The sequence below is a fragment of the Bidens hawaiensis genome, unplaced genomic scaffold (genome assembly GCF_021521415.1).
Source record: "Bidens hawaiensis isolate Kalapana, Puna unplaced genomic scaffold, B.hawaiensis_p1.1 tig00008141_1, whole genome shotgun sequence".
Taxonomy (NCBI): Eukaryota; Viridiplantae; Streptophyta; class Magnoliopsida; order Asterales; family Asteraceae; genus Bidens; species Bidens hawaiensis.
Genome location: NW_027491579.1, coordinates 626,662 through 651,707, shown reverse-complemented (window position 1 = coordinate 651,707; position 25,046 = coordinate 626,662). Strand labels below are relative to the sequence as shown.

At 38.9% G+C, this 25,046-nt stretch overlaps 1 non-coding gene across 1 annotated transcript; it reads left to right on the top strand.

Annotated features, from left to right (window-relative positions):
• Positions 1 to 18,636: 18,636 nt before the first annotated feature.
• On the top strand, positions 18,637 to 18,743 carry LOC143637196 (small nucleolar RNA R71). The gene has a single exon (XR_013154386.1). It is a non-coding gene; the product is annotated as a small nucleolar RNA R71 (small nucleolar RNA).
• The last annotated feature ends 6,303 nt before the right edge of the window (positions 18,744 to 25,046 follow it).

Here is a 25,046-nt window from a genome sequence, read left to right as displayed (position 1 = left end):
ATACTAATGTAAAAAAAATACGTTTGTTTAGGCTCAGAAACCAAATCGAGCTCGAGCTTGTTTATTAAACAAGCTTATTTTTATGTTCGAGCTCTTTTAAAAGTTGACTCGACTCATTGGTGTTTTTAGCAAGCCGATTTTAATTAACTCACAAGTGGCTTGACTTAGTTGCACCCGATGGATGATTCATTTTCAGTTATATAACACTAAAAATACTCTTTAGTTGTTTTAGTCATCGTTTTACCATATAATTAAATAATTATATAAATAAAAGGATCGTTTAGGATTGCGAGCCGACTCGAGCTTCTTTATAAAAAAAATCTTATTTTTAGGCTTAAACTCGTTTAATCTCAGCTCAAGCTTTTTTACGATAAATTCACCAGTAGTTCGCAAATGATTTAACTCGTTTACACCCATAATTTAGAATTTTAGACGATAATCCTTTAAATATCAAAATTAAATGTTTGTATTAAATATATAACTTTATTTGTTTAAAAAAACATAAATATAAGTTTGAGTATTTAGAAATTTGAGATAACAATGAAACTCGAACTCGATTGGAAAACTCAAAACCCGACAAAAATGGGACGTGTAATACCCAACCCATTAGGGTTTGGGACATGTTTGGGATTAATTTGATTTTTTTTGTGGGTTTGAGATTTGTAATATACCTGATTACCCGATAGCGTTGACCCATTTACCCGATGTACCCGACATCACTTTTTTTTATATTATAAACCTGAAACCCGATGAGAAAATCCGACAAATTTGGGACGGACTTTAATAATCAGGTATGAAACCATACCCGACCCATTGTCATCCTTATTAGAAATGTTGGTTTAACAAATTAGGGAAAGGAAGATTTCAAAAAAATTTAATTTCTTCCTAAAATTTTGCTCGCGCGCTCTTTCTCTCAAATTCAAGAAATGACATGTCGATTTCTTCATTTGGATCTATTCTCCGACTCTCTATTTGTTCAATTTGCAAAGCCTCTTTTGGTTTTAGATGCTGGCAACCGTAGCTGGCGGCACCTTACGCTATTTACGTATTTCTTCAACCTCACTTCCATTTATTATTGTATCCTTCACTTATTATTATTATTCTCACTTCCATTTATTCTACCTCCCTTCCATTTATTATTATATCCTTCACTTATTATTATTATTCTCCGGTCCCCAAATTATATACCCTAACCCTAACCTCTACCATCATGGATTCAATTAACAACGACATCAATACTCACATAACCAATTCGTTCTCCACCGCTTCCGATCGATCTTCTAGAAGGTAATTAATTAACTCTTTACACTGTCAATTTTCTACATTATTACTTATTATTATTATTATTATTATCAATAGAATTAGGTCAAATTTCTATATTATTTTACTATTTTAGGCTTTGTGCAGTGTGTTCAACGAATCGAATTTCGAATATCTGAGTTCAAATTCGATTTCAGTAAACAAAAAGTAATCGGATGGAACGACTTCCACATCGAAGAAGTTTCCACAACCGCCACTATCACCGCTACTTTTGATACTGAATCGACTCGCGCAAGCTACAGTGCATGGTTTGTTTTCGACAAGAGCCATGCAGTTATACTAACCAATTTGTGCAAGTTCAGGTATATATAATTCATTATATTATTATTAATTACTTTAAGAAATTAGGAGTTCCTAATGAAAATGATCTAGGACTGTGTTGTCATAGACTTACGGTGCTATTCAACTCAAACAACATCCTTATTATTAGTTAACATTTATTTAAGATTTTTCATGTACGTTGTTGCTTACTATTGGTCTGAATGTATATGTAGATAGAGATGCTCCACATTATAAACTGTATTTCCTAAAACAGAACTAGGAACAGTCACTAGGCATGTAAAAGATGTTGTATTTGTAATTTCTTATGAGAAGTTTTGCCTAAAATCATAACTATTTATTCAAAGTCTATTAACTAATCGACATATAAGATCTATATGTGCTTGTTGTTGATCTTAGTCTTCCATGTCATCACATATTTTCTACATTGCATGGAATGAATTCTAATCTTTTTATAATTTGTAGGATTAAGGAAGTTTTCATTGATGAGAATTTTGAAGCGCGAGAGAGGATTTATTTGTGTATATTGGCAGAAGGTGTTGTTCATACTATAAGCCTTTTACCCTTGCTATATTTTTTATGTTTTATAAATATTTTGATATTCTTCCCCAGGTCAAGAATTATCAAAGTGGCTAAGAGCAATAAGAGGAGGTTTCATTATAGAAAGCAATTGCATAAATGGTGGATGTGTGCTTTTCTATATACCTTTATGCGGAGTTGCTTGCATTACGAATGATCTTTATTTATAAGTAAGTTTTATATTTTTTAAATGGTTAACTGATTATCTATATAAATAATATTACATATATTTAGAATAACTTTTAAATAGTAGCTAAGCCTGACTTGGATCGAGCTTGTAAAATTTTATCACGAGCGGAGTTTGAGCTTTAGATATAGATCTCAAAATGGGCAGAGTTTGAGCTTTAGATATAGATCTCAAAACGAGCCGAATTTGTGCTTTTTGTAAGTTAAACGAGGCAAGCTTGAGCCTAGTTGAGCTCGGACTTGGCTCGGCTTGTTTATACCCCTACTTATAACCATGCAATTTAAAAATGTTGAGGTTCATAGGGAAATTATACTTGGTGTAGCATATACTAGTAAATTTAATCTTGTGTATCTTAGTTATGTTTAATATACGTTATTTTCTATTATGTTGCAGGATATGAGCTAACTTTGTCCCTTGAAACCAACTGCTCTTCCTATTTAGTGAGGGTTTAATTTGTGGAAGAAAGCATTGTGCTATTGGTGAGGATGATATCGCATGGGTAGTTTAGGCCTTCAACTGCTCAACTTATAGAAGCAATATAGTTTTTTTTTTCTCTATCTTTTGTTTATTTAGCATTTTGAGAAAAATTGATGTACTTACATTTACATTATATAGTAATCTTCAATTTCTTGGTTCTCAATAAAGATTTTATATTGGCATTATCTGCATATTTTATGATATTTAATATTTAATATTTAATAAATTAGGGATTGATATACTTAATTTTTAGACTAAACAAATGTATTGAGTACTAAAAATGGATGTTATAGAGATTTTTTTTAGTCTTTAAAAAGCATATTTGGGACTACAATAAAGTGATATTTAATATTATTTTTCAGTCCTTGAAGAAATATACTAAGTACTGAATGATAGTATCGGAGACTAACATGTTGTCTTTAAAACATCTTATTAGAGACTATTTGATATGAAATCATAAAACGAACGAAACATATTAGGGACAATCTAGACTTGTTACGGTGTCTGCTTTTTAATCCCTAAAGTTATATATTAGGGACTGCAATATCAAAGTATTTTAGACTGGTTTGTAGTTACTAAAGAAATGTATTAGGGACTGAAATGATGTGGTACTGGGGGACAAATTGGCAACTGGATTTTTATGTATATGAGACTGACCGTTAGACACTGTTGGTTTCATACAATAGAGTTGATTTTTAGTTACAAAAACCACTATTGAGGACTAGGCATCCGTTACTGGTTGCGGACTGGTAAATCAGTCCTCAATAACCATTAGTTACTGATTGAGGAGTATTAGAGACTAACTTTTTCAGTCCCTAAAACGAATCTTTTTTGTAGTATATATTCCATCCTCACCACATTCACCATTATCTAAATCCATACATGAACCATACATGCTTGAAACCATAACTAAACCCATACATGAACCTTATTTCCCATAACTTTTTCATCCAGCCCAAATCACTCAAACTGAACCATCTATCCATTCCCAGTATAATTCACCTATCAATGAAACATATGATCATTCCTTACCACCACTATCATAAAGCCCTAAACAAAATGAAACCTCTCTAATCCAAACCCAAAATCATTTACCTTCAAGCCAAACCTTGCCTGAATCACCTTCAAGAACCAATCCTGAACCATAACACTTTACCTTTTCACCACCTCAGTCACCACTTGATCCTTATTACACTCTTTTGTCAAGAAACTTTGACTTGTTAGTGAAGAACTCTCATTTGAAAACAAAGAACAAAAAATTGGAAGAGGCACTTCAGAGAACCTTAAATAAAACTCAAACCCTAAAATCTTCAAGATCTGAGGTTGAAGACCTCAGGTGCACCAAAACAGGGGGAGAATTCTGAAGATGCTCTATAAAAAAATCCAAGAATCCATGCTCTAATGAAATTTGGTATGAGTTTTGAACAAGTTCAGGATCTAAATGATGCTAATCTTGACTATTTGCTTAATAAGAATAGTAAAGAAGAGAAAGAGAATAAAACTGAAAGTGGGAGAATGCTTGAACAATAAAAAGAATTTCTAAAAAGATACAACTATGGTCCTGATTATGTCAAAAAGATGTCTACCAAAGACATAACAAAACCTTGTTTGGCAACAAAAGAGAAAGAAAGAAAGAAGAGCAGAAGCAGAGAAAGCAAAACAAAGAGAAGAAAATGAGAAGAGAGAACTTCTTGAAGAAATATGGTGGAAAACCAAAATTTCTTGTTAAAGATGGCTAGCCATATGATATTGTAAATTCTATGACTAAAAAGGAAATTGAAGCCAAGTTTATGATACTCAAAAATAGAATCTATGAAGAACAAAAATCACCTCAATTCAACATAAAGAAACATTTAAAAGGGTGTCACCAACAAAGGCTAGCTCTTCTCAACATCCAGCACAAAAGAACATTTCTAAAAAGAAACTAAAAGGGGGCGAAAATACCTTATTCTCTCAAGACATAAATGACATATTGAGTAGATTGTTGAATGCTAGAGGCATGTCTGATGATGAATTCAATAAACTTTCTGAAGCAGATTTGAAAGAAATTTATGAAACAGAACTCAAAATTTATGATGAAGAGTTGACTAGGATAGAATAGGATGATAGGACGAGAAAAAAGGATGATGTAGTTAGCCCACTTGAAGTGAAGAAAGAAGGTGAAGAAATATCAATTCCAAAGCTTTAACTTCAAGAACTTCAAGCTCAAGAGTGTCAATTCATGTGACCAGGTCTAAACATAGAAGAGAACAATGTCTAGCAAGTGAGGTGGACTTACCAAAAGATTTGTATTATGATTCCAGGACAAAAACACCGAAGGTGATCATGAAAAATCGCACTTTAAAGACAATCATTTTCAAAGATGACTTCAGAGAATTCAATTGTGAACAACTAAATGAGATGGCTAATCTGAGGTTATTTGATTATCAACAAAGAAACAAATTTTATGGTGCTCAACAAAATGAATTGTCAAAATATTTGAGAGATCAACACTGAGCTGGATTTCCTTTGTTGAACAAAAGAAGAAATTTGAGTATACAGAGGCTAAAAAGAAGGGAAGAGAAAATAGATTGAGAGAAATAAGACTTTCAGGATACTCATTCATGCAAACAAAGGAATCAAACAAACCCAAAGCGAAAAATGAAAGAATGTATAAGCATGAAAAGGGTCATGCATAATCCAAAGTTCTAAGGTACAAAGAAATGGAAGAATTGTTCAAATTTTCTATGAAAACAAAACTGACAAGGTTCCTCTAAGGAACTCTGATGGAATGTTGCTGGGAATAATAGAACGTGACGCTGATTTGGAATATCTACATGTGGATGATTTAACTTATATAAAATAATGGTAATTTCCAGAAGACCACCCATTTCATGTAGAAACTAATATGTTTCAACAAAGAGCTGATGCAGTAAGAAATCAGAAGATCGGCAAAGAAAGAAAGAAGAATCAAAATGAAGTTCAGGTAATCAAGCTTTGAAGACTATCTTTGAATTACTTGTCATTTTAATGTATGGTTTTGTGTAATGTATTTTTGTATTTTGATTCGATATGTAATGCCCGTTAGGTAGAATTATACTATGTAATCATTTTCTTTTAAGTAATGTATTTTACTGCTTTTAAGGATTTGATGTGTATTTTAAACCAAGTGTAAGTAATCCGGATGTGTTTTGGTGCATCTGAGTTTGTTCCAATCTAGGGGAAGATTCTTGGGTCTAGAGAATTGACAAGGAAAACATTCTATGTAAAGTCTACTCGAAGAATGCTCCGAGCACACTCGTGGATTACCAGGTCTACTCAACAAAGGAACAAGTTTACTCGATGACCTTTTTTGACACTTGTAATTATTTTATGAATGTTATGTAATGATTAGGGTTTCTAGAAGGAATGTCATGGTGCCTATAAAAGAAATGATATGTCTCATTGATGGGACATGCCTCTTACACGCCTTTTGAGAACTTTACTAATTATTCTCTAACCTAGCAGCCGCACCTGGAATTTCACACCTGAAGCCCTAAGTTTCCTTTGTACCTTTATTACATCTAATACAAATGGAAATCTTTTGAGTATTTCTGTGTGATTGTTCTGATGTTCTTTATCTCTAGCAACCTTCTAGTTTTTACTGATTTCACTGCCTATAACTGGAGGTCTTCAACATTCCTGAGTTTCGTTGTGCTTGTCCGATTATTTCTAATTGTACCTTGAAATCCGATCCCGACATTAAGTACCCATTTCTCTAGCACGGCCTTGGGGGTTTTTTGCAATTTTAACGGGAGGCATTTTACTTTCCATGATACGGCACTTGCGGTTAACATGTATCATTGTTATCCTAGTGGGGGTGGGTACTCCCACTATACCATGTTTTGTGGATGGGTTGGCGTTGAAATCGCCAATCTCCTCTCGTCATGGCATCATAAATTGGATGTGAACCTTCCATGACAAGAAAATCCACAATATCTGTTCTTGAATGTTTCTCGTCACTGAGTGTGATAGGGAATGTTAGCTGGCCTAACTGGTATTCAATACTTTGGTTGAACCCCGTGATCGGCGCGTTCACTGGTTTGATCCGGCACTTATCTTCTTTTTCTAGCAAGTAGAAACATTGTATGTACATAATGTCCGATGTTGCACTGACATCAATGAAGAAGCGGGAAGTTCGATGGTGACCAAAAACGACGGTGATGACAAATGGTGCCTTCGTGTTGGCACCGCCCTTGAAACGCGGGAAGATAACTTGTTCCTCCTTCCATGGTGCGTGTTCTGCCTCTGGCCACTTCCTTATTTTAGCACCGCTCTGCGGTAGAGATCATGTTGATGTAGAGATCTTTGATTTTCTTACCCGTTCTCCCGTCTTCATGTCCGGTGTTTTGTTTCCCACCACCGTGGATGTTCTTGACCAGGTGTTCCAACTTACCATTCTTTACATATTCCTTGAAAAACATCTTTTCGGTTAGTGCATTGATCATTTGTATAGCCATGCACCTCATGGTAGTCACAGTACCTTGTCATGTTCACATTTGTTCGCTACTTAATTAGTTAGGGTTTCCTGAACTCAATACCCTCTATGAGCATGATTTCTGAGGGGCTTTTGGTAAGAGGCCTCCATCTTTGGTGTTGCTGTTGCGCCGTTTTCTTACCCTTATGTCCGACGAGTGAGCTCGTTTCAAAGGAGGAGTCTTGGTTGATTCTCGACCAAACAGATCCTATCATCTAGTTCTATTAGGCCCGAATGATATCATTTCGCGCATCGGTGCGTGGTAAATCTCTTCCCAAGCTCTTTCCTATGCACGCTTGGTCGCCGTCATGATAGCGTCCCAACTCTGCTGAATGCCATCCCTTCTTGTGAGGGAGCGTATGAGAATGTCACACCTCACATTTTGGCTAAAGGTTGAGCGCATGAGTTCTTCACCCACAACGCCGATGTTGAGCGCTTCCTTGTTGAAGCGGGTGATAAAATCTTCGACACTTTCATTGTCCCAGCGGGTGACATTGAGAATGTCTGACGGGCCACTAATATGGCGCCGTTGTTAGCTAAAGTGTTGGGTGAACTTATTGGCTAAGTCATCTGACGTGTGTGAATATATATATAAAAATTTAAGTAAAAGTTCCACACAAATCGGGTTTTAAAATAGGTTTTCACCTACAACTAAACCACACACGAAAGGCAAGTGTACCTATCGTTTGTAATAAAGTGTCGATAAGAACCGAGTATCAATCCATGGACACGACAAATTTCTAGTACTAAATCTTTGTAAATGACCAACCGAACAAGTAAATCTTAAGTTGAATTTTAATTAACTAAATTTGCATACAATGAAAATAAGCAAGTAAAAACACAAGAATATAATCAATCTAACAAACTACCTAGACATGAATCCACTCTACTAATATGAAAAATAGCAATAATATGGTAAAACATCATGAATCTAAACATAAATACTAGATTACAATAAAGCAACCTAATACTAGCAAATAATCATCATGATGGGTTTTCAATCAAGAGATAAACATAGACTAACTTGTTTGTCAAAACAACAAAGTCTCATAATCAAAGGAAACCTAGAATGAACAACATTCTAACCACCTAAGATTACACTAAAGTAGCCAAATTCATGAAATTAATATAAACTTATGAAACTTTAACTAGCAAGTCATCACCAAGTCAAGAATCATAACAACACTCATCAATTTTCCAATATTAAGTGTAGGGTTTCATACTCATCAATAATTATATAACCAAGTTAATTTTTACTAGTTATTCCTAACTTAGTAATGTAAACAAAGATTTCATGAACATTCAAAGTTTACAAACAAACATCTAGAACATAGCTTTCCAATATGAATGCCTAAACATTTGCAAAACTAAAAAGGTTATGTAACATAACAAGCATGAACACCATCAATATCAACTTATAAATTCAACCATATTCTTGAAAGAAAACCACTTTACCAAAATCATGCATAGATAATATATCACATTAATAAGAGTTTCAACATTGTCTAGATAGCAAAAGTAATTAGCCCATAAGGCTTAATACAACTACAATCAAACTAAAAATAAGCTTACAAAACATGTTCAAGAACAATGGAGAGTAAACTAAGATCAAAGAAGGATTGAAGAATGGAATGATGGATCTTGAGGATGGTGGAAGCCTTCAAACTCTTAAGGAACACAAAACATAATTTTCAAGAGTTGAGAGAGAATCACCAAGGCTCCACACACCAAAATGAAGTGAAAACAAGTGTTTATAAGCTTCTGGTCAAAGTGCATGGTCATGCACAAAAAGTGCATGGTCGTGCACTATTTTGGGTAAGTCAAAGTTTCACTTTCGGCGGCTCAGAATTGCAGGTTCCAAAAAAGTGCACGGTCATGCACAAAAAGTGCATGGTCGTGCATTACCGGCACTAGCTAGTGCAATTTCAAAGTTGATGTGTCTTGTTCTCGGAATCGGTTAGTGCACGGGCTCGTGCTTTCGGAAGTGCATGATGGTGCACAAAAAGTGCATGATGGTGCAGTTTCACTTTTGGCACGACAGTAGATGTGCACGGGTTCCAATAAAGGTGCACCGTCATGCACAAATAGCGCATGATGGTGCAGTTTCTCAGCATGGTCATGCACTTTCGTAGCATGGTCATGCACTTTGGCACGTTATCAGATGTGCACGGGTTCCTATAAAGGTGCACGGTGGTGATTCAAAAGTGCATGATGGTGCAGTTTGGTCAGCATGATCATGCACCGGCTCAGCATGGTCATGCACTTCTTAGCATGGTCATGCTCTTTTGGCATATTCTTGATTTTTGTCTGAAAAACGCCATCTTTTCATCGTTTCTTCGTTGGGCGGGCGCCCGGACCTGCAAATTCATAAATAACTCAAATAAGTACCGAATACAACGAATTTGCATGGAGTTTTACCAAAATAAGAGGATAATTTGATACTAAAAGTTGTACACTTGTGTTACATCAAACATCCCCGCACTTGAACTTTGCTTGTCCTCAAGCAAATGAAACAAACTCCATAAAAACAAGAATAACCCGCAAGCAATAATTATTCAAAGTTTTTAAAAGATTTACAAGCAAGCACTATTGATGTGTCCAAACAAGCCTATTAAAAATGAAGACATAGTCTAAAGAACATTACATTTGTTGCCATCACATTCCCACCTTGCAAACCTCACAATGTTCACTCATACACTCGGCTATATTTAGTGATCATACATGTAATGTTGTATGTTGAGAACACTCGATGCCAAGACGATAACCAAACAAAGAATAGGCTTGTTTAAGGCTCAAATCTAACCGACACATACATAGCATAAAACACGAGTACTTGAGGGTTGTAATTTGGCTTAGGGTTAGGGTGAGGATTTTTTGGGAAAAGTGGCTAAAAGGCTAGAAAATCCGGAACTAAGCTAGCTATAAATAAAAAGTAACTACTAACTAAACCAAGTGGTCTAAACGAACCGAGAGCTAACGAACCAAAAATTGCTCTTTGAAATCAAACTTCATCAATATGGGATGAACCAAATTTCTTATTCTTCTCTTCTTTTCTTGCAACATTTTTTTTTCTTTTTTTCTTTTTCTTTTTTTTTTTGCATAAAGACTACACAAATGAATACAAACTAATAAAACACTTTGGAGATAGCATTGTGCTTCTAATATTCCCAAGTGATAAAATACATGAAAATGAAATGAAAAACAAACTAACTTAGCCGAACCGGATTTCTAACCAAAAATGGGTGAAAAATAAAATGCTTTATGGCTAAGTGGGCGATAAAAATAGGGTGAAAAAGAAAAACACGGGAAAAGGCTAAACATGGGCTACTAGGGGAATAATGAAGGTAAGGGAAATATAAGTGAACAAGGCTAGACATGGGTTTATCCTAAATTCCTCAAATGGTATATGCTATGTATGTGTATATGGTTTGAAATGCATGCCAAAAACAAGTTCTACTTGCAATAATCACCCGGCTCACTCAATTGCCCGCAAAAACATGAGCAAAAACAGTTGATGAGGCTAACTCACGGAAACGGGTGGAATGGGTAATTTTTGCAAAGTAAGAATGTGAATCTTTTTGTTTGTTATGTTTAAAGGTATGTCTTTTTAAAGATTTTCGGCCTGAATGTCTAAAAGATTTGTGCTTCAGGACAATGCAATTAAAGTTTGAATTAAAAATTGCTTATTGGTTATTATTTGTTACAAAAATTTGTTTAGGAGTTTTGCCAAAAATTTTAATTTTAGACAAACAAAGTTCAAATTCCCTCCCCACACTTGAATTGTACAACACCCTCAATGTACAACAAAAAACTATAAAAGGAAAGTGCAAAAGAGAGAACAGAAAAACTCCCCTGTAATCCAGAAAGCTGCCAGAAGGTGACTCCCAAGACTCGGCAACGTGACAATCCAAAGACCCAACCATGCGACCGTGAGTATCCAACAACAAACCCGGCAAAGCAACCAAAGCAAAGCAAAACAAACCAAACCAAAACATGCCCTTGACATGCTTAATAAACACAACAATCTCAAATCCATAACATAACAAAACAAACAAACCACAATACAATCCATGAGATAAAGTCAACACCAACAAAGTACTACACAAATAAACATAGAACTAAGAACACAAAACACACAAATCACAAACATCAAGTGCTACTCCTCCGCATTATCAAACACCGAGCCAGATGGAGTATGCTCATGGTTGGCAAACAAAGAAGAACCATACATGTCGGGCTGAGGTGACTGATCATGACTAAACAAAGCATATTGATTCGGCTGAATGAGCCCTAGTGGATGGGTGCTGCCAGAGGGTCCCGAGTGGTGGCCAAACGGCTGCTGCTGTGACGGGACAGTGCAAGACGAGGAGGAACCAAAAGTCCACGAAGGAGTGGCGGAAAGAGTGTAGCCATGATGGCTGGCGTGTGCCTGCTCGGCTGAGTAAGTCCACTCTAAACCCCGACGTACGTATCCAGAAGTATAATCAAGCAGCTCCCCCTGACGAATCTGCTCAGTCCGAAACTCCCGCTTGGAAATCTCGAACTGCTCGAATCGGCGCCAAAGGTCGTCAAAAGTGTGCGACGCCTCGCCAGTGTGGGAACCCCCTTGATCGGGCATGGCCTCGTCCTCGGATGGGGGCAGTGGGTCCCAAACCCGGCCGATCTTGTCGACCAACCGCGGAGCACCATTAACGTCCCGGATCATGCTCATTGACCTAAACTGCCTGGTGTCAATGAGAAAACCCGGACCACGCATGGTTAAGTTTCGAGCCGCACCAGATTGAAACACTTTAAGACGGTGGGCTAGCTCGGTAATAAGAGGACCACCACAAATGCTACTGCCCGGAGACGACCGTCCCGCACGCATGAAACAATCGGCAACACTAAACCCCAAGTTACAGTCGTGATGCTCGATGATGCAGTATAAGTGAAACAAATCCCGGTTCACGACATTTCCAACACTGTCACCCCGACCTCCTATGCAATGGAGGATAGTATGGTGCAATATGCGGTGCAGGGGGTCCATGAGCAACGTGGCCTTTGAGATCCTGCCATTGTGTCTCTCACCCGTGATGCGGGTCCAAAAGGCATTCTTATCGGCAGCGCTCGGGAAACTTCGCAACCCATCAAACATCTCAGTTTCAAGCTCCTCATCGGTATATAAACCGAGCTTACCAGCGAGGGTGGAAAGGGACCATGTGTGCCACTTTCCACCAAGACGGAACCGAACTCCCCCATTTTTATCATAAACATCAATAGTGGGCTCTACAAGTTCGAACGAAGCGAGAAACTCGACAGTCAACTCAACATAAACCGGATGTCGGACATTGAACAATCTTTATCATGGCTCAGTGAGCATATCCTCTAACCGGGTACGCTGATTAATTTTCTGAAGCGAGTCATAACAGATGAACCGACCTGTGCTGATGTTGTCAATTCGGCACCATATCTCGACCACTCTTTCCTTTGCGGCTCGACTCTTGGCGGTTTTACCATTGAAGTCTAGGAACGGGTGATCGAGCAGTGACATCTGAACAAAATATGAAGGAATTAGCACAAAGAAACACGAAAAGAAGAAAATGGGGCATTCTGACCAAAGTGCACGGTCATGCTGGAAAAGTGCACGGTGGTGCACAATCAAGGTGCACGACCATGCTGGTCAAGTGCATGACCGTGCAAGTCATTGGCAGGAGGTTTGGTCAGGTAACAGGTAGTGCACGACCATGCCGTTAAAGTGTATGACCATGCACTTTGCATAGTGGCCTAAGATTTGGTCTGGTAACAGGTCGTGCACGACCATGTCGTTAAAGTGCATGACCGTGCACTTTGCATAGTGCCCGGAAAAACGAGCCAAAGCTGGCCGGAATCCCTACCAATCAACCAAATCGAACACAACCGAACCTAACAAAGACCAATTCAACCTTAAACCTAGCCCCTAATGCATCAAATCGAGCTATTAAGAGGGTAGATTTACGAAACCCTAAAAAAATTATCAAGAACAAACCCTAGAATAATGAAATTGGAAGATGAAAAATGAGGGAAACACACCTTGGATGATGAAATCAGGATTGGGGTGCAAGATCTTCAAGGTTAGAGGTGATAATTGAGTATTTTATTGAAAATATGAAGTTTGGTAGGTGGAATGGGTGGTTATAATGAACTGCACGGTTTCCAAGATCTGATGCATGGCCATAAAGAAAACAGCACCATCATGCGGAAAAAGTGCATGACCATGCTTCTCCGAAGTGCATGACCATGCGTTTAATGTGCACCACCATGCACATTGAGCAGTTTCAAAATTTTTTTACTCCAAACATCATTTTGACCCCCGATTTCAATCATTATTAGCTCTAAACTAGAAGATCAAGCTGGGAAAATCACGCACGAACCCCGAAAACAACAAGGGCATGGAACCCTACTCTTGATTCCAAAAATAAACGAGAAAACGAACAAAAAGGCACAAATCTACAATTTCCTAAACATGCTAAATTTTGAAGGAGTCGATAGCTAGACTCAGACTCCCCACACTTATTTCATGGGGTGGAAGGCGAGAACCTCCAAAGCAACCTCGACCGGCTCACCCAAATAGTGTTTCAAACGATGACCGTTCACCTTGAAGATGCGTCCATCCTCATGGCCGATCTCAACGGTACCGTAGTCGAATACTTGCCTCACACTAAAGGGGCCGGACCATCGGGATTTCAACTTCCCGGAGAATAAACGAAGGCGAGAATTGTAAAGCAAAACACGATCGCCCACTTGGAATTGTTTGTGGTCCTTCAAGCGGGATCATGAAGCCTTTTGGTCCTCTCCTTGTAAATTTTTGAGTTTTCATAAGCTTGGCCTCTCAATTCCTCAAGCTCATGAATCTGACCAAACCTGTTTTTGCCCGCACATGCAAGATCAAGATTAACGCTTTTCAAAGCCCAATAGGCTTTATGCTCGAGCTCAACAGGGAGATGACACGCTTTCCCATACACCAATTTAAACGGTGTCGTACCAATCGGTGTTTTGTAGGTGGTACGGAAAGCCCATAATGCATCATCCAGCTTCTCGGACCAATCCTTACGGTTCTGATTAACTGTCTTTTCAAGGATTCTTTTGATACCTCGATTGATGACCTCGACCTGCCCGCTCGTCTGCAGGTGATATGGTGTAGAGAAGCGATGATGAACACCATATCGGTTCAATGCCTTTTCCAACTGGCCATTACAGAAATGAGTCACACGGTCACTGATCAATGCTTTGGGGGCACCAAAGCTAGAAAACAACTTCTTCAAGAATTTCACCACCGACCTAGCGTCTTTAGTGGGCAAGGCTTGTGCCTCGGCCCACTTTGAAACATAGTCAACGGCTACTAGGATGTAACGGTGGCTGAAAGAAGTCGGGAAAGGTCCCATGAAATCGATGCCCCACACATCAAAAACCTCGCAAACCTGAATCGGTCGCTGGGGCATCTCGTCTCATGATGAGATGTTACTTGCCCTTTGGCAAGCATCACAAGACTGCACCATGTCATGAGCATCACGGAAGATGGTTGGCCAAAAGAAACCGGCGTCAAAGACCTTCTTCGCGGTGGATGTGGCTTCATAGTGTCCTCCGGTCGGGCCCTCGTGGCAGTGACTCAGGATTTTGCGTGCTTCATCACCATACACGCACCTATGCACGAGTTGATCAGCTCCGACACGAAACAAATAGGGATCCTCCCAAAAATAATGCTTAACATCATAAAAGAATTTCTTCTTTTGCTGGTGAGTAAGGCCCTACAAAACGATCCCACTCGCGAGAAAATTCGCAGTGTCCGCAAACCAAGGATGATCATCATCTCGTGTCTCAATATGCATGAGGAACTCGTGGGGGAAATTGTCATTTATGTGGACCCCCACTTGTTCCGATGAAGCTGAGCACTCAAGAAGAGAGAGATGATTGGCCGCGACATTCTCAGCACCCTTTTTGTCACGAATTTCAATGTCAAACTCCTGCAGCAATAAAATCCAACGAATGAGTCTCGGCTTCGCATCTTGTTTACTGAAAAGATAACGAAGTGCTGCATGATCCTTGAACACGACGGTCTTAGAAAGGACAAGATAAGAACGAAATTTATCGAATGCAAAGACGACCGCAAGGAGCTCTTTCTCGGTAGTCGTGTAATGCTCCTGCGCGTCATTCAGAGTCCTGCTCGCATAGTAAATCTGGTGAAAATTCTTATCCCGTCTTTGACCTAAAACCGCCCCGACTGCAAAATCGCTAGCATCACACATCAACTCAAAAGGAAGAGTCTAGTCGGGGGCTACCATGATAGGAGCGTTTACCAATTTCTCCTTAAACAACTCAAATGCACAAATGCACTCGGAGGAGAAAATGAACGGGGCATCCTTCTCGAGGAGCTTAGTCATTGGGCGGGCGATTTGGGAAAAGTCCTTTATGAATCGCCGATAAAAACCCACGTGACCAAGAAAACTCCTAATAGACTTCACCGAATTCGGTGGCGGAAGCTTAGAAATGGTATCAATTTTGGCTCGATCAACCTCAAGCCCCGCCTGTGAAATCTTATGCCCTAATACAATGCCCTCCTTCACCATGAAGTGGCATTTCTCCCAATTAAGAACAAGGTTGGCCTCTTCGCACCTGGCTAACATTTTTTCCAAATTTCTCAAACAATGATCAAAAGAACTCCCAAAAATAGAAAATTCATCCATGAAAACCTCCATGGAGTCCTCGATCATATCATGAAAAATCGCCACCATACATCTTTGAAACGTGGCAGGGGCATTACACAATCCAAAGGGCATCCGCCGGTAGGCGAATGTGCCATAGAAACATGTGAATTTCGTCTTCTCCTGATCCTTAGGAGAGATGGGAATCTGAAAATATCCCGAGAAGCCGTCGAGAAAACAATAGAACATTTTTCCCGACAGTCGTTCTAGCATCTGATCGATAAAGGGGAGGGGAAAATGATCCTTTCTCGTGGTGTCATTAAGTTTGCGGTAATCAATGCAAACTCTCCATCCCGTGACGGTACGAGTAGGAATTAACTTGTTATTCTCATTCATCACAACCTTCATACCGCCCTTTTTCGGGACAACCTGCACAGGGCTCACCCATGGGGAATCAGAGATCGGATAAATCAATCCAGCATCGAGTAGCTTGATGAACTCTTTCTTCACAACGTCTTGCATATTAGTGTTGAGACGCCTTTGATGCTGCACCACAGGTTTGTACTCCTCCTCCATCAAGATCTTATGGGTACAAAAGGATGGATTAATCCCTTTTATATCCATGACCTTTTGAGAACCGTAAGCAATTTAACCTTCTCCTCACTCGAAAAACTCGAAGAAATGATAACAGGCAAGCGGGACCCATCCTCCAAAAAGGCATACTCCAAATGGGACGGAAGTTCCTTAAGATCAATGGATGGTGGGTCCTCAACTGAAGGTTTGCCTTAGGCTCGGCACCGCGATCAACATCCTCAATTTTCTCCAAACACTCAGAAGGCTCGTGGTCTACACCATAAACCAACTCCTCAAGTAGAGGCTCAATGACAAGGTCAGAACCATCTCCACTAATCAACTGAGTATCCAGAGAACTTTCCTCACACGTGTCCTGAAGGTGTTCACACACACAAGAATCAATGGTATCAATATAAAGCACGTCATCATGATCTTGTGGGTGTCGCATGGATTTCCCAATATCAAAGGTCACCTCCTCGTCTCCAACTCTAAGAGTGAGTCTGTTGGTGCAGACATCAATGAGAGCTCTTGTAGTGGCTAGGAAAGGACGACCTAGGATAAGTGGTACATTTTTATCCTCATCCATGTCTAAGATCACAAAATCGACAGGAAACACGAATTTGTCGATTTTCACAAGCATATTCTCAACTATACCGCGAGGATATTTCACAGAACGGTCGGCAAGCTGGATGCTCATGCGAGTAGGCTTAGGCTCACCTAGGTCTAGTTTGGAAAAAATAGAATAGGGCATCAAGTTTATGCTAGCACCTAGGTCGGCTAAAGCATTACTAACCGACAAACTACCAATCAAACAAGGAATGGTGAAACTACCCGGATCAGTCATCTTTTTGGGCAGTTTATTCTGAAGGACCGCAGAACACTCCTCATTCAAAGTAACACAAGAAAGCTCCTCCAACTTCTTCTTATTAGAGAGGAGCTCTTTCAGGAACTTAGCATACTTCGGCATTTCTTTCAAGGCATCAAGGAAAGGAAGATTAATGTGTAACTGCTTAAAAATCTCTAAGAATTTCCCATATTGTTCTTCCATCTTCTGCTTCTTCAAACGGCCTGGGTATGGAATGGGAGAAACATAAGTCCTAACTGGCTCACTGGATTGTGCAGTACTTGCTGGGTCTAGCCTCGAGTGCACCTCACCAGGAGTCTCAGTCTCGATCTCATCAGCAATCGGTTTTGGTGTGAAAAACCGATGCATAAACAGGAATGTTAGTCCTACCACTCCTCAGGGTAATAGCCTTAGCCTCAGCATTTGGATTCCTTTCGGTATTACTAGGAAGGCTACCCTGCTGTCTCTCAGAGATGAGTTGAGAAATCTGTCCAACTTGATTTTCGATGGTTTGCATGGACGCTTTCTGATTCCTCAACTCAAGATCGTGCCTCTGGAGAGTCTCATCAATTTTCAGGTTCCTTTGCTCAGCCAATTTATTTGAGGTCTCGGTCTTAGCCAAAAGTTGGGACAAAGGGCTTTCAACACTAGTCCCCCCACCAGACTGATTACTACTGCTGGAACCCTGAAATTGAGGCTTTTGCTGGTAAGATTGATTTTGGGTTTGACTTTGATAATTTGGCTTTCTGTCAAATCCAGGTGGCATTTGGTTTTGATTGCTGCCACCATCTTTCCAGCTGAAATTGGGGTGGTTTCTCCATCCCGGATTGTAGGTGTTGCTGTAGGCATTGTTCTGGCGGCCCACAAAGTCAACATCCTCCACCACCATGGCCTACTGGCACTAGCTGGTCTGGTGTTTTCGTCACACACACCACAACGAGAACTAGATTTGACAAGATCGGATTGCATTTGGTCAAATCTTTTAGTAAGAGCTTCTAACTGGGCGGAGACAAGGGTGTTTGAATCAACGTGATGAACACCCTTAGAGGAATGAATACAAAGAGGCGGATTATACGCGAAACTCTTCTTAGCGGCTTTCTCCAAGATATCAAGCGCCTCATTTGGGGTACACCTACCGAAATCTCCTCCCGCAACCTGATCGACGGCTTGCTTTTGTGCCCTAGATAAAGCGTCAAAGAATGTACGGCACTGAAGCCCACGACTCAAACCGTGATGAGGGCATTTTCTCAACAAGCCCTTGAACCTCTCCCATGCGGCATGAAGTGACTCCTCATCATCGACACGAAAACCAGTGATGTTTGCTCGGAATTTAGCAGTTTTATCGGGTGGAAAATACTGAAGAAGAAACTGCTCAACTAATTGATTCCAAGTGGTGATGGAACCGGAAGGGAGTGCCTCTAACCACTCCAGAGCAGACCCGCAAAGTGAGAATGGAAAAAGTCTAAGTCTCACGGCATCATCAAAACAATTTATAATTTTGAATGTCGCACATAATCGAAGGAAATGTGAAACGTGAGCATGAGGGTCCTCGTTCTGGAGACCATGAAAAGAAACAGAATTTTCAACCATATGAATGATGCTCAACTTGATCTCGAAACTCATTGCAATCTCGGGCTGCATGACGCTGCTGCCATAACCTTCAAGTGATGGTGTGGCAAAGTCATCCATGTGACCTTGATCGTTCGGGTCCGCCATCTCTTCTTCTTCTACCTCGGGGGTGTCGGTATCCTCCACTTCTTCGTTTTCGATTACCTCGGCAACCTCGCGTGCTCTCCTCCTCAAACCTTCTCGAAGATGTCGCTCGGGCTCATAAAGAGGTGAAACAAGCTCAGGACCGGGCGTGGTGGACATTCATCACCCGGAAGAACGCGGAATGGAAAACGAACAAAGACACGGAAAATAACTATAAACTACACTAAAATAAAAAATAAAAAAATATGAATAAAAATGAAAAAAAAAAATAAAATAACATAGATCAAAAATATCAGCCATGCTAATCAAAGACTCGGATCGTTCCTTAAAAATCACTGTGTCCCCGGCAACGGCGCCAAAAACTTGACGTGTGTGAATATATATATAAAAATTTAAGTAAAAGTTCCACACAAATCGGGTTTTAAAATAGGTTTTCACCTACAACTAAACCACACACGAAAGGAAAGTGTACCTATCGTTTGTAATAAAGTGTCGGTAAGAACCGAGTATCAATCCATGGACACGACTAACTTCTAGTACTAAATCTTTGTAAATGACCAACCGAACAAGTAAATCTTAAGTTGAATTTTTAATTAACTAAATTTGCATACAATGAAAATAAGCAAGTAAAAACACAAGAATATAATCAATCTAACAAACTACCTAGACATGAATCCACTCTACTAATATGATAAAATAGCAATAATATGGTAAAACATCATGAATCTAAACATAAATACTAGATTACAATAAAGCAACCTAATACTAGCAAATAATCATCATGATGGGTTTTCAATCAAGAGATAAACATAGACTAACTTGTTTGTCAAAACAACAAAGTCTCATAATCAAAGGAAATCTAGCATGAACAACATTCTAACCACCTAAGATTACACTAAAGTAGCCAAATTCATGAAATTAATATAAACTTATGAAACTTTAACTAGCAAGTCATCACCAAGTCAAGAATCATAACAACACTCATCAATTTTCAAATATTAAGTGTAGGGTTTCATACTCATCAATAATTATATAACCAAGTTAATTTTTACTAGTCATTCCTAACTTAGTAATGTGAACAAAGATTTCATGAACATTCAAAGTTTACAAACAAACATCTAGAACATAGTTTTCCAACATAAATGCCTAAACATTTGCAAAACTAAAAAGGTTATGTAACATAACAAGCATGAACACCATCAATATCAACTTATAAATTCAACCATATTCTTGAAAGAAAACCACTTTACCAAAATCATGCATAGATAATATATCACATTAATAAGAGTTTCAACATTGTCTAGATAGCAAAAGTAATTAGCCCATAAGGCTTAATACAACTACAATCAAACTAGAAATAAGATTACAAAACATGTTCAAGAACAATGGAGAGTAAACTAAGATCAAAGAAGGATTGAAGAATGGAATGATGGATCTTGAGGATGGTGGAAGCCTTCAAACTCTTAAGGAACACAAAACATAATTTTCAAGAGTTGAGAGAGAATCACCAAGGCTCCACACACCAAAATGAAGTGAAAACAAGTGTTTATAAGCTTCTGGTCAAAGTTCATGGTCGTGCACTATTTTGGGTAAGTCAAAGTTTCACTTTCGGTGGCTCAGAGTTGCAGGTTCCAAAAAAGTGCACGGTCATGCACAAAAAGTGCATGGTCGTGCATTACCGGCACTAGCTAGTGCACTTTCAAAGTTGATGAGTCTTGTTCTCGGCATCGGATAGTGCACGGGCTCGTGCTCTCGGAAGTGCATGATGGTGCAGTTTCACTTTTGGCACGACAGTAGATGTGCACGGGTTCCAATAAAGGTGCACCGTCATGCATATATAGTGCATGATGGTGCAGTTTTGTAGCATGGTCATGCACTTTGGCACGTTATCAGATGTGCACGGGTTCCGATAAAGGTGCACAGTGGTGCTTCAAAAGTGCATGATGGTGCAGTTTGGTCAGCATGGTCATACGCTTCCTTAGCATGGTCATGCACCGGCTCAGCATGGTCATGCACTTTTTTAGCATGGTCATGCTCTTTTGGCAGATTCTTGATTTTTGTCCAAAAAACGCCATCTTTTCATCGTTTCTTCGTCGGGCGGGCGCCCGGACCTGCAAATTCATAAATAACTCAAATAAGTACCGAATACAACGAATTTGCATGGAGTTTTACCAAAATAAAAGGATAATTTGATACTAAAAGGTGTACACTTTGTGTTACATCATCATCCCAGGCGGTAATTTGCCATTCTGGTATGCGCTCAAACCATGCTCGTGTAATGCCTACCAGTCTTAGTGTAAACATGTGACACCATAGTGGCATCGTCCATCCCGAAACCATGCCTGCAGCGATGTAGATCTGTAGATGGTTGTTCGGGTCGGATAAACCATCATACCTTCCTATTGTCGGTGGGATATTTGGGTTTGCCGGTAGTCCTGTTTCCACCACCTCCTAACAAACTTTGACTTTCCTGCCGAGGTGGCTGGTCTATATGGCTTGGAAAAGTCAACATTGGCATCAGAGTGGTACTCAATGAGTTTCTTGTTGGGCGTACCTTGGGGGTCTGCCCTCTCTTGGCTATCCTCGTAGGTCGGGTCGCCTCTTAACGAATAGGCTGATGGCGGGAGAGTTGTGGTTGCTGACTGTCTGGATGGCTTCCGCCTTGGTCGTCTCACTGAACACGAGCAGAACTAGGGTCTGGGATACGGCGCCTTCGAGGAGCATATTCACGCTCATTTTCTTCTTCATCACGTTTGTATCCCTTGTTGCTTCTCACCACGCCGCCAAATAGAATTCTGGGCTGGACTCCCAAATAAAACTTTTCTTGCATTCTTGCAACTTTTCTTGCTCAGCCTCCCACCATTCCATCATGTCTGGTGGCAGCGCGGTTTGCAATTGTTGGCGTGGTCGGAATCTGGTGCTAGCAGTTACCCTGAAATTGTGTGGATGATTGTGCGCGTTGACGACGTTCTCCTAGTTTGTTGTGACTGTATCTAACACGTGGGTTCGCCCTTTGCTATCCGACGAACGCGTGTCCGACCGCACCTGTGGGTGTTTTTCCATTTAACTGGGAAAATGGAAGGAGGTTTTGAACAAAGCTAGTTCTAGCAAAATTTGTTCCGGTTCGTTCCTACGTTAACAATCTCGTATACACTAGTACAGGTATTGTTCAGTTTCTAGGTTAATCCCAATAGTATTACTGCTTCGAATGTTATGCCTTGGGAGACAGACGGTTGACATGGGTGGCCCGAAATCTATTTTAAGGGGCCTCTATGAACCCTTCCTTTTGTTGTCACACGTGACATGAGGCTAATGACCATGATAATACATAAATAAACAAAAAGAAGGCGCGGTGTTCCAAAAGTGTCACGTGTGTGACCCCTTTCACATCAAACGTCATGTGGATGACCCATCATCCATCTCACATCACGCGTGAGGAAAAAAGAGATATACCCCCAGCCTTATAATGTAACTTGAAAAACAAATATAAGAAAAAAAACACTATTGCCACGTGTAGTGAATACCCTTTTAGAAAAAAAAAAGGTAAGAGCAAAAAATGACACAATTTCAAGAAAAAAAGGCACGGCCAATGACGAGAATAAACAAAAAAGACACGATGATTTTTTTCCTCAACGTTGTGTCTTTTTTTATAACGAGGAAGACGGGGGAAACATGTAACATTCGGAATTTTTCAAACCTGAAACCCGACCCACTTTAAAAACTTTTATTTTTTCGTATCCGCACTTGATATATAAAGCAACGAATTCTTATTAATTATATATTTTTTTTCTTTATAATTATTTGCATTTAAAGTTTCATGTAAATGCAATTTTAGCCCCAACACTTTAGTTGTTTCACCTTTTGATCACAAACCATTGTACAAAGACCTTTTTGCAATTAATTTAAAAACTCTATCATCTCTTCCTCCCCAACCCGTCATCACCGAAACAGTCCCCCCCCCCCCCTTCCTTGAACCTCAATTTTCAGTCTATTTAAGGAATTAATCATAACAAATCAATTGTTAACCAAAAATGCATTCTACCGACACTCTAATCATAGTAAATGACGACCAATTGACAGCTAATTCAAATTATGACAAAACTGTGGCTTGCTCATTCGTAAAACACTATAAATACATGTTTATTATTCAATTAAACATCACCACACCTTCCTCACAACATCATGACTATAAACCCTAAACCAATTGCTACCTTCAAAGCCGTTAAAATCAATTTCGAGATCAAGTTTAGAGCCGTGAGCCCTAGATGATGTCTCCCTTAATTCATTATCAAAAATCGGAACTTTTGTCGACGTGTATCTCGAGGAGCGCGACCGTCTCTATCTTAAATTTTACCGTCATCTCATCACTTATTTCCACTCGTTAAGGTGAGTTTACATACCCCTTTTTCATCTTTCTTTTATTTTGGGTGTAGCATGTATACCGTGTGTACTATTAGAGTTTTATTACCACGTCTATTCAAAATACAACTTAATATATGTTTATGTGTGATTATTGCAGGCTCTCTGATCATGTTCTCTATGTGCCTAAATGTTCATTTTATCGTATGGTGGTTTGGTATCTCCTCCTCATCTAATCGCATCTAGTATGATCATACATTTACCCAAGTACGTTGATTTTGTATCAATGTGAACGGGTCCACATCTATTTAATTGTTCATATTTGCATAAGAACTGTAATGCTCATCATTGACATATGAATTATGATTTTTATCTATATATATCTCAACTAAACTTATGTATTCTCACCAACATTCGGGTTGACAAACCATATTTTTATACATGCTACAGGTACAAGTAATTGATATTGTTCAAGATCGAAAACATTTGTTTTACCTTAGGATATTTACCCAAGTACGTTGATTTTGTATCAATGTAAACGGGTCCACATCTATTTAACTGTTCATATTTGCATAAGAACTGTAATGCTCATCATTCACATATGAATTGTGATTTTTATCTATATATATCTCTAAACTTATGTATTCTCAAGATCAAAAATGTATGTTCAAGATCATACATTTACACAAGTACGTTGATTTTGTATCAACGTGAACGGGTCCACATCTATTTAATTGTTCATATTTGCATAAGAACTGTAATGCTCATCATTGACATATGAATTGTGATTTTTATCTATATATCTCAACTAAACTTATGTATTCTCACCAACATTCGTGTTGACAAACCATATTTTTATACATGCTACAGGTACAAGTAGTTGATATTGTTCAAGATCGAAAACATTTGTTTTACCTTAGGATATTTACTTTAAGATACAAAATTATGATGTATTTGTTCTGATTGTTGAATTTGTGTACTTGTTTAATGTTAATGAAATTAAATAATTATTGGCATTTTAATTAGTGTCTTTTGAGCTACTGTCCAATCAATATGCTACGCCTCGGCATGTTTCGCCGCCTTTGGTTGGGGTGTGACAAAACATTATTGGTTTTTTACCTTTTTTTATTTTTATTTTATTTTAAGTTATGATTTTTTTAACCACAAATCATTCTCATTGTTCTCATTTTCTTTCCCTTTTTAAAATAACCTGAGGATGATTTTTATTTAATAGATAAATAGTATTGAAAGTTAATCATGAAACGGTTCCTCAAGAAAGTTGAAGGGGCTAAGTGAAAGAATTTTAGTAAGTTTATTTTGGTACGTTTATTTAGTATGGTAAGAATAAACTTGTTATTTAGTTTCCTAGAATGAGTTGTCTTGTTTTGCAAGTTGTTAGTTTAGTATAAATAGATGGTTAGGATTTATGTAATTTGTAAGAGTCAAGAATTATAATATAACAGAGAAAGGGTCGATCTTGGTCAAGATCAGATATTGTGTTCTTAAGCCTGATTTCCAACAATTTGTATCAGAGTGGTTTGACAAGAAAGCAGTTTTGAGAGT